Source organism: Taudactylus pleione, unplaced genomic scaffold (genome assembly GCF_031769625.1).
Source record: "Taudactylus pleione unplaced genomic scaffold, aTauple2 ptg000026l, whole genome shotgun sequence".
Lineage (NCBI taxonomy): Eukaryota > Metazoa > Chordata > Amphibia > Anura > Myobatrachidae > Taudactylus > Taudactylus pleione.
The window spans coordinates 36,066,199-36,074,012 of NW_028284428.1; positions in this window are offsets into that span (position 1 = coordinate 36,066,199).

Genomic DNA, 7,814 nt, shown 5'->3' on the forward strand with positions numbered 1-7,814 from the left:
GACAAAATGGAGGACATTATTAAGGCCTTGCTCCAAGCTACAGCAGCTCAGCAGGAGACAAACAAACTTCAGCAGGAATCTACCAGAGCTCAGCAGGAGACGAACAAACTTCAGCAGGAAGCTACCTGGGCTCAGCAGGAATCCACCAGGGTGCAACTGTTGGCCTTGGAGACAGCCCAGAGGCAACAACAGGTCGCCATCGAGGAAACCCGCCAGGCCTTAGCGGAAAACAGCCAGGCCTTAGCGGAAAACAGCCAGGCCATAAAAGAGGTGGTACAGCACCTGGTCGCCCAGCCCAGAGATGTTACTACTGGTCCTCCCACCACCACTCACTCCATACGAGCCAGTCACTTCCTCCAAAAGATGACTTCGGGCGATGATGTGGAGGCCTACCTCACCGCATTTGAAAGAACGGCCGAAAGGGAGAGTTGGCCCAAGGAGCAGTGGGCAAGTCTGGTGGCACCTTTTCTGTCGGGGGAGCCACAAAAGGCCTATTTCGACTTATGCAAGTTAGGAGATCCTAACTTGCTTGGGAGTCACCACCTTTGTTCGTGCCCAACGGGTCCACCGCTGGGAGTTCCATATGGACAAGCCTCCACGTTCACAGATGCATGACCTCGTCCATCTGTCCTCAAAATGGCTACAGCCCGAGATGCTGACAGGACCACAGATCGTGGAAAGGGTCGTGATGGACCGGTACCTGCGATCATTACCTGTGACTCTGCGCAAGTGGGTGAGCCATGCAGACCCTAAGTCCGCGGACCAGTTGGTCGAGCTGGTGGAGAGGTACGTGGCAGCTGAGGAGCTGATGAGTATGCCCCACCGAGCCCCGATGGCGCACCGGTGAACTCCCACAGACACTGGTAAGACTGTTCCAGGGGAGAAGGGTGCTGGGCGGTGGAATGTACCTAAGACTGAGGGTGTAGAACCTGGAGACAGGCCTGCCAGACCAGGAAGGTTCTTGCCCTGTAAACGACTAGACATTAATACGACTCAGTGTTTCCGGTGTGGTGGCTTCGGCCATATTGCCGCTAATTGTTCACTTACAACTGAACCTATGCAATGTGATACTGCTCATGTCTACCGCAGGGGGTCTTTCTTTGCACAGACAGCCTGTTCGGCTGACCGGCAGGCTGAGTCTGATAAGCACATGTGTGTACTCACTGTAGATGGCAACCGAGTAGAGGCACTGTTAGACTCTGGTAGCTTGGTGACACTTATGAAAGCTGAGCTGGTGAACCCCTTGAGGCATAAGGGGAAAACTGTTGGTGTGACCTGCATACATGGGGATACTCGATATTATGTTACTGCCGAGGTGAACATCGAGACGCCATGTGGCTCTGCTATAGTTTCTGTTGATTTGGTGCATGGTCTGATGTACGATGCAATATTGGGGAGAGACTTTGCTCACTTCTGGAAGTTGTGGGAAAGCCGTTTTGTTCCAGAAGTGAACAACCCCAATCCATTTGAGAAGGTTGTCGATGTAGTGGAGGAGGGAGTTTCTTCTGAGTCAGTTATTCCCTTTTTCTACTATGATTGGCGAACTAGAGAATGTGGAGCGTGACAGTGGCCCGCCAACTGATGTGTCTCCCATTGAGGTGGGAAGTGTTGTTGAGCCAGTTGATCGTCTGCCTGATTTAGAGGTCAGAAGAGAGGTCTTTGCCGTGGAGCAGTTGAATGACCCTACTTTGGTAAAAGCCAGGGAGAATGTAAAAGTAGTTGATGGTAAACCCGTAGACCCTGATAGTCCTTTGTCCTATCCCCACATGGCAATGTGCCAGGATTTGTTATATCAGGTGACTAAGAAGGGGGAAGATGTTGTGGAACAACTAATAGTTCCCAAAGCCTACAGAAGAACAGTGTTGGATCTGGCCCATGGTCATATAACGGCAGGCCATCTAGGGGTAGAGAAAACCACTGAGCGAATAATGCAGAGGTTTTTCTGGCCTGGGCTTCATAAAGAGGTATCTGACTTTTGCGCATCCTGCCCTGAGTGTCAGTATCATGCTCCCAGACCACATTTTAAAAGTCCACTAGTCCCATTGCCTATTATAGAGGTGCCGTTTGAGAGAATAGCGATGGATTTGGTTGGACCCTTAATGAAGTCTGCCAGGGGACACCAGTATATTCTGGTCATAATGGATTACGCTACCAGGTACCCGGAAGCGATCCCGTTGCGCAATATGTCAACCAAGACCATTGCCAGAGAGCTAGTTCATGTCTTTAGCAGGCTGGGTATACCTAAGGAGATACTAACTGACCAGGGTACACCATTTATGTCAAAAGTCATGAAAGAGTTATGCCGCCTGTTCAAAATTGAACAGTTAAGAACTTCGGTTTATCACCCCCAAACCGATGGGCTGGTCGAGAGGTTTAACAAGACGTTAAAACACATGCTTAGGAAAGTGGTCGACAAGGATGGTAGGGATTGGGATTACTTATTGCCGTATTTATTGTTGGCCATAAGGGAGGTTCCCCAGTCCTCCACCGGGTTTTCACCCTTCGACTTATTGTATGGGAGACACCCAAGGGGGTTACTAGACATTGCCAAAGAGACATGGGAGGGGCAGTCTAGTCCTTACAAAACGGTGATTGAGCATGTTTCTCAAATGCAGGAGAGAATTGCTGCAGTAGTGCCGATAGTGAGAGAGCACCTGGAACAGGCTCAACAGGCACAGCAGAGGGTATACAACCGCAATGCTCGGTTACGCAGCTTTGCTCCTGGGGACAGAGTGTTAGTGTTGGTTCCCACTGTGGAAAATAAACTTTTGGCTAAATGGCAAGGGCCCTTTGAAGTCTTAGAAAGAGTGGGACAGGTCAATTACAAAGTTTACCAGCCGGGGAAAAGAAAGCCGGAACAGATATACCATATAAATCTGTTAAAGCCCTTGAAAGATAGAATGGTACTGTCGGCCGTCCGAGTCCCTCCCGTAAATCCAGGGCCCTTAGTTCCCGAAGTGACAGTGGCAAAAACCCTGTCGGCAATTCAACAACAAGAGGTCAAGGAGTTTCTGATCAGAAATAGGGTGCTGTTCTCTGACGTACCTGGGAAAACCTTGGTCATTAAACATGACATAATCACTAACCCAGGGGTTAAAGTTAATCTAAAGCCCTATAGGTTACCAGAAGCACAAAGAGAATCGGTGTCGAAAGAAATTAAAAATATGCTAGAGTTAGGGGTTATTGAAGAATCACATAGTGAATGGTCAAGTCCCATTGTGTTGATTCCAAAGCCCGACGGGAGTGTGCGTTTCTGCAATGACTTCCGAAAGTTGAACAGTGTTTCAAAATTGGATGCCTACCCGATGCCAAGAGTGGATGAACTGATTGAGAGACTAGGGACGGCAAGGTATTTAACCACTCTTGACCTAACCAAAGGGTATTGGCAAGTACCGTTAACCGAGAGCGCCAAACAAAAGACAGCTTTTTCAGTGCCAGAGGGCTTGTTTCAGTACAAGATGTTGCCCTTCGGGCTACATGGGGCACCTGCTACCTTCCAAAGAATGATGGACAGGATTCTAAGGCCCCATAGACGGTATGCGGCTGCTTATCTGGATGACGTGGTCATTCATAGTCCTGATTGGCAGTCTCACTTACCCAGGGTACAAGCAGTGTTGGACTCCATCTATAAGGCAGGTTTGACAGCCAACCCAAAAAAGTGTTGTCCAGGCATGGAGGAAGTAAAATATCTGGGATACACCATTGGCAGAGGCCTGATAAAGCCTCAGCTCAATAAGGTTGATGCCATACAAAACTGGCCACGGCCTCTGAATAAGAAGCAGGTGAGAGCCTACTTGGGAATTACGGGGTACTACAGGAGGTTTATACCCAACTTTGCCACCATGGCAGTCCCACTGACTGACCTGACCAAAGGCAAGAAAAAGTCATGGTAGAATGGAGTCCTGAGGCAGAGAAAGTTTTTCAGGAGTTGAAAGTAGCGTTGTGTTCCCAACCAGTCCTGATGACTCCTAATTTTGACAGGGAATTCATAGTACAAACCGATGCATCAGAAGTAGGTATAGGAGCGGTCCTGTCCCAGAACAAGGAGGGTGAGGAACACCCTATTTTCTATCTAAGCAGAAAGTTGAATGTACATGAGAGAAACTATGCCACAGTGGAGAAGGAGGCGTTGGCCATAAAGTGGGCGTTAGAGGCTCTCAGGTACTACTTGGTTGGAAGAAAGTTCAAATTGATCACTGACCATGCCCCTTTGAAGTGGATGTCTGAAAATAAGTACAGTAATGCGAGAATTACGAGATGGTTCTTGGCGTTACAAACTTTTAAATTTTCAGTGGAACACAGGCCAAGAAGCCAGCTGGCCAATGCAGACGCGTTGTCACGCGTTCATTGTTTGGGGGCTTCAGTTGTTCCGCCCCACAGGTCGAAACAAAGGGGGGGGATATGTGATAGGATCACTGGTAAAGTGGTCTGTGGCAGGTACATTTGTCCCAGATTCCTGTCTTATGTGTTTTAAACCCCCAGGAGAAAGTCTGCAGTGTAGCAGGCTTGAGTCTCGGCTTTTTGAAAAGCCGGTTTGGGACCTGGGGGTTGTGGGTGAGAGGAGAGGGAGGGCTCCACCCACGGCCACTCCAGGTTTTGGGCCTTGCTGCCTGGTAACAGGCTTGTTAGGTTTTCCACCTGAGAGTGGTCAATATAAGCCTAGTGTGTTTAGGGCTGAGTGTCTCACCTGGGAGAGCAGGCAGGGAGTTTGCTCAGAGACACTTGAAAACCTATTTGTAAGTGCTGTGCTGTGCCTTTGTTGCTGGCGAGGGCATTAGGCCCTGCCAGGTTCTTGTAGTGAGGGAAGTCACTTGTGAAGTTAGTGCCCCGACAGGGCTAGGATTTATGTTTGTTTTCTTTATGTTATTTCTGACATTGTTCAATAAAGACTGGCGCCGACCAGCTTGTACTCGAATCCAGTCTGGCGTACTGTTTCCCAGCTGCTGTGTGTGAAAGGAAGGAGTCCTCTACCCAGGAGAGGGACCCCCTAACCTGACTGTGTCACAATATATATATATATATATATATATATATATTCAATTAGCGCTGCTGTAATCAGTGCTGCGCATGTGCTGCCTCTCCGAATAGAAGCGGTGCATGCGCAGCAATGATTCCAGCAGCGGTAAGGTAGGAACAGATAGGGGAAAGTATCTATTTCCCTAAAAGCTGTCATCACAAAAATAACAGCTTTTCAGAATAGTTACTTATGGAGTGGAGGAAGGATGAATTCCTCCCATAATTAGGTAGAACTCCATGTGAGTTCTAAACCTAATTATCTCCAGAGAGTTTTTAGTAATGATGAATTGGCCCCTAATACTTTTCAAATAATGCATGTAGCCAAAGGGATCATTGTGTCTTATAAACAATGCAGGGAAATTATACAAATGATCCCATTTGAATGTATATATACAGGGCTGCCGTCAGAAATTATGGGGCCCGGGACTGACAAAACAGGCAGGGCCCCTTCCCTTGGGTGGCGGGGGCCAGTTTATCAGAGGTGGGCATTGCGGTGGATAATGTGGGTGGAGCTACAGCGGATGTGGGGCATCAAATGATGCATAAACTAGTTTAAAAATGTTTTTCAAAGTGTGGGCTGTGTGGGTGGTTGTTAAAACATGTGAATCTCTCATATAAAGGTAAGGGTAAGAGAGCAGGGTGAGGTTGTGAGAGCAAGGTGAGGGTGTGAGGAGGCTGGGGGAGCAAGGTGAGGTGGTGGGTGTAAGAGCAAGGTGTGGGTGTGAGAGGAGGGTAAGGGCGTGAGGGCAGAGTGATGGTGTGGGGGTGAGAGTGGGGTGAGGTTGTGGGTGTGAGAGCAAGGTGTGAGAGGAGGGTGAGGGCATGAGAGCAGAGTGAGGTGTGGGGGTGAGAGCAAGGTGTGTGTGAGAGGAGGGTGAGGGTGTGAGAGCAGAGTGATGGTGTGGGGGTGAGAGTGAGGTGTGGGTGTGAGAGGAGGGTGAGGGCGTGAGAGCAGAGTGAGGTGTGGGGGTGAGAGTGGGGTGAGGTGGGTGTGAGAGCAAGGTGTGGGTGTGAGAGGAGGGTGAGGGCGTGAGAGCAGAGTGACGGTGTGGGGGTGAGAGCGAGGTGTGGGTGTGAGAGGAGGGTGAGGGTGTGAGAGCAGGGTGAGGTTGTGAGAGCAGGGCAAGAGTGCAGGGTGAGGGAGTGACAGCGCAGGGTCAGAGTGCAGTGTGAGGGAGTGAGAGCGCAGAGTGAGGGAGTGAGAGCGCAGGGTCAGAGTACAGGGCGAGAGCGCATGGTGTGGGTGTGAGAGCAGAGTGAGGGTGTAGGTGTGAGAGCAGAGTGAGGGTGTGAGAGCAGAGTGAGGGGGTGACAGTGGGAGTCTCTGTACCTTGTCTGTCTCCATCACAGGAATATATGTGAGGTGGGATCCCCCTGCTCCTGCCTGTCCGAGCAGTATTTCTTCACCAACAAGTGGCAGCGGCGGTAGGCAGCTGCTGCCCTGCCGCTGCTGCTTCCTCCCTCCAGGCTGCTCTTTACCCAGCACAGTCTCCCACGCTGGCAGGTGGTTGCTTTACTGCTGCTCCTGTTCCAGCTAGGCATGCCGCTCACCCGAAGAGAGAGAGGGGTCTATGTGGCAGCGGAATTTTGAATTATGCACCGGGCGCAAGCCAATCGGAGCTCGCGAACCAGCAGCCAATCAGGAGCCAATGCTGTGGCTGCTCCTGATTGGCTGCCTATCCGCAAGCTATGACTGGCTCACGGCCGACACCAACTTGAAATGCTGGCGGTGCTTATGCTCTATGCTGCCACCCGGACCCCCTTTTTGTTCTAGCCTGGAACTATAGTCCTGGCAGTCCCCCCCTGATGGCGGCCATGTACAGTATATATATATATATATATATATATATACATACACACACATTATATACATATATCTATCTATCTATATATATATATATATATATATATTGTCGAAGCTGGATAATTGGCTGAGACAAGATCAGTTTAAAATTGAATCGCAGCGACGCCATCTTGCGACTGGCTGCAAGAGGCCATCTTGGAAATGAAATCGCAAGACGCCATTTTGCGAATGGCTGCCCAAGCGCCATTTTAGATAAACTCACACTTAAGTACATGTGGCGATATTACTATTAGCATCATGCGACTGCAGGTTTCACCATTTCTCATACACACATTAATACGCACAATTGCGCTGTTACCTAGTCGCATATTAGCGAATGCATAAGATCCTGTATGAAAACGCTGAATATTAGCTTCATGCACACGCATCTGCCCTAAGTTAACTAGCATCATTACATCAAACCTCGCATATCCACACACTACATATTCACATACAAGGTTCCATAAGCTTTAAGGCATAAGATTCAAGTATGATAATTGCTGTGAAATAAAGATTATTTGGTAACTAAGGTTTTATACATGATAAGTAAGCCATGTTTGGTATTGTACTGATGCGTACTCTTTCAACAGTATTCCGGTAACATCGATGTAGAGATCGCAACATGTGTTCTCAACTTATGGACCGCAGAGACTTCAAGCAACAAAATGTACATTATATGACCAACTGTTAGGATTTGCACGAGGCAGGAAACCAGAGACCACCAGTTGTTAGAGGCTGGACTGTGTCTATTTGAACCAACCTGTTAGATGCCTTGTAACATATGCCCTCTCCTTTAGGACCAATGGTATTAGCAACAAACTTCTCTATTGTGTTGTCTATTTCTGGGGGGGTATAAATATGTGTGCTCTGACCCTGGCTTTCTAGTCTTTGTGCTGAATGCTGATTGACAGGGGTTTCTTGCTGATGCCTACATCTGGTCCAAAGCGCTGCATAT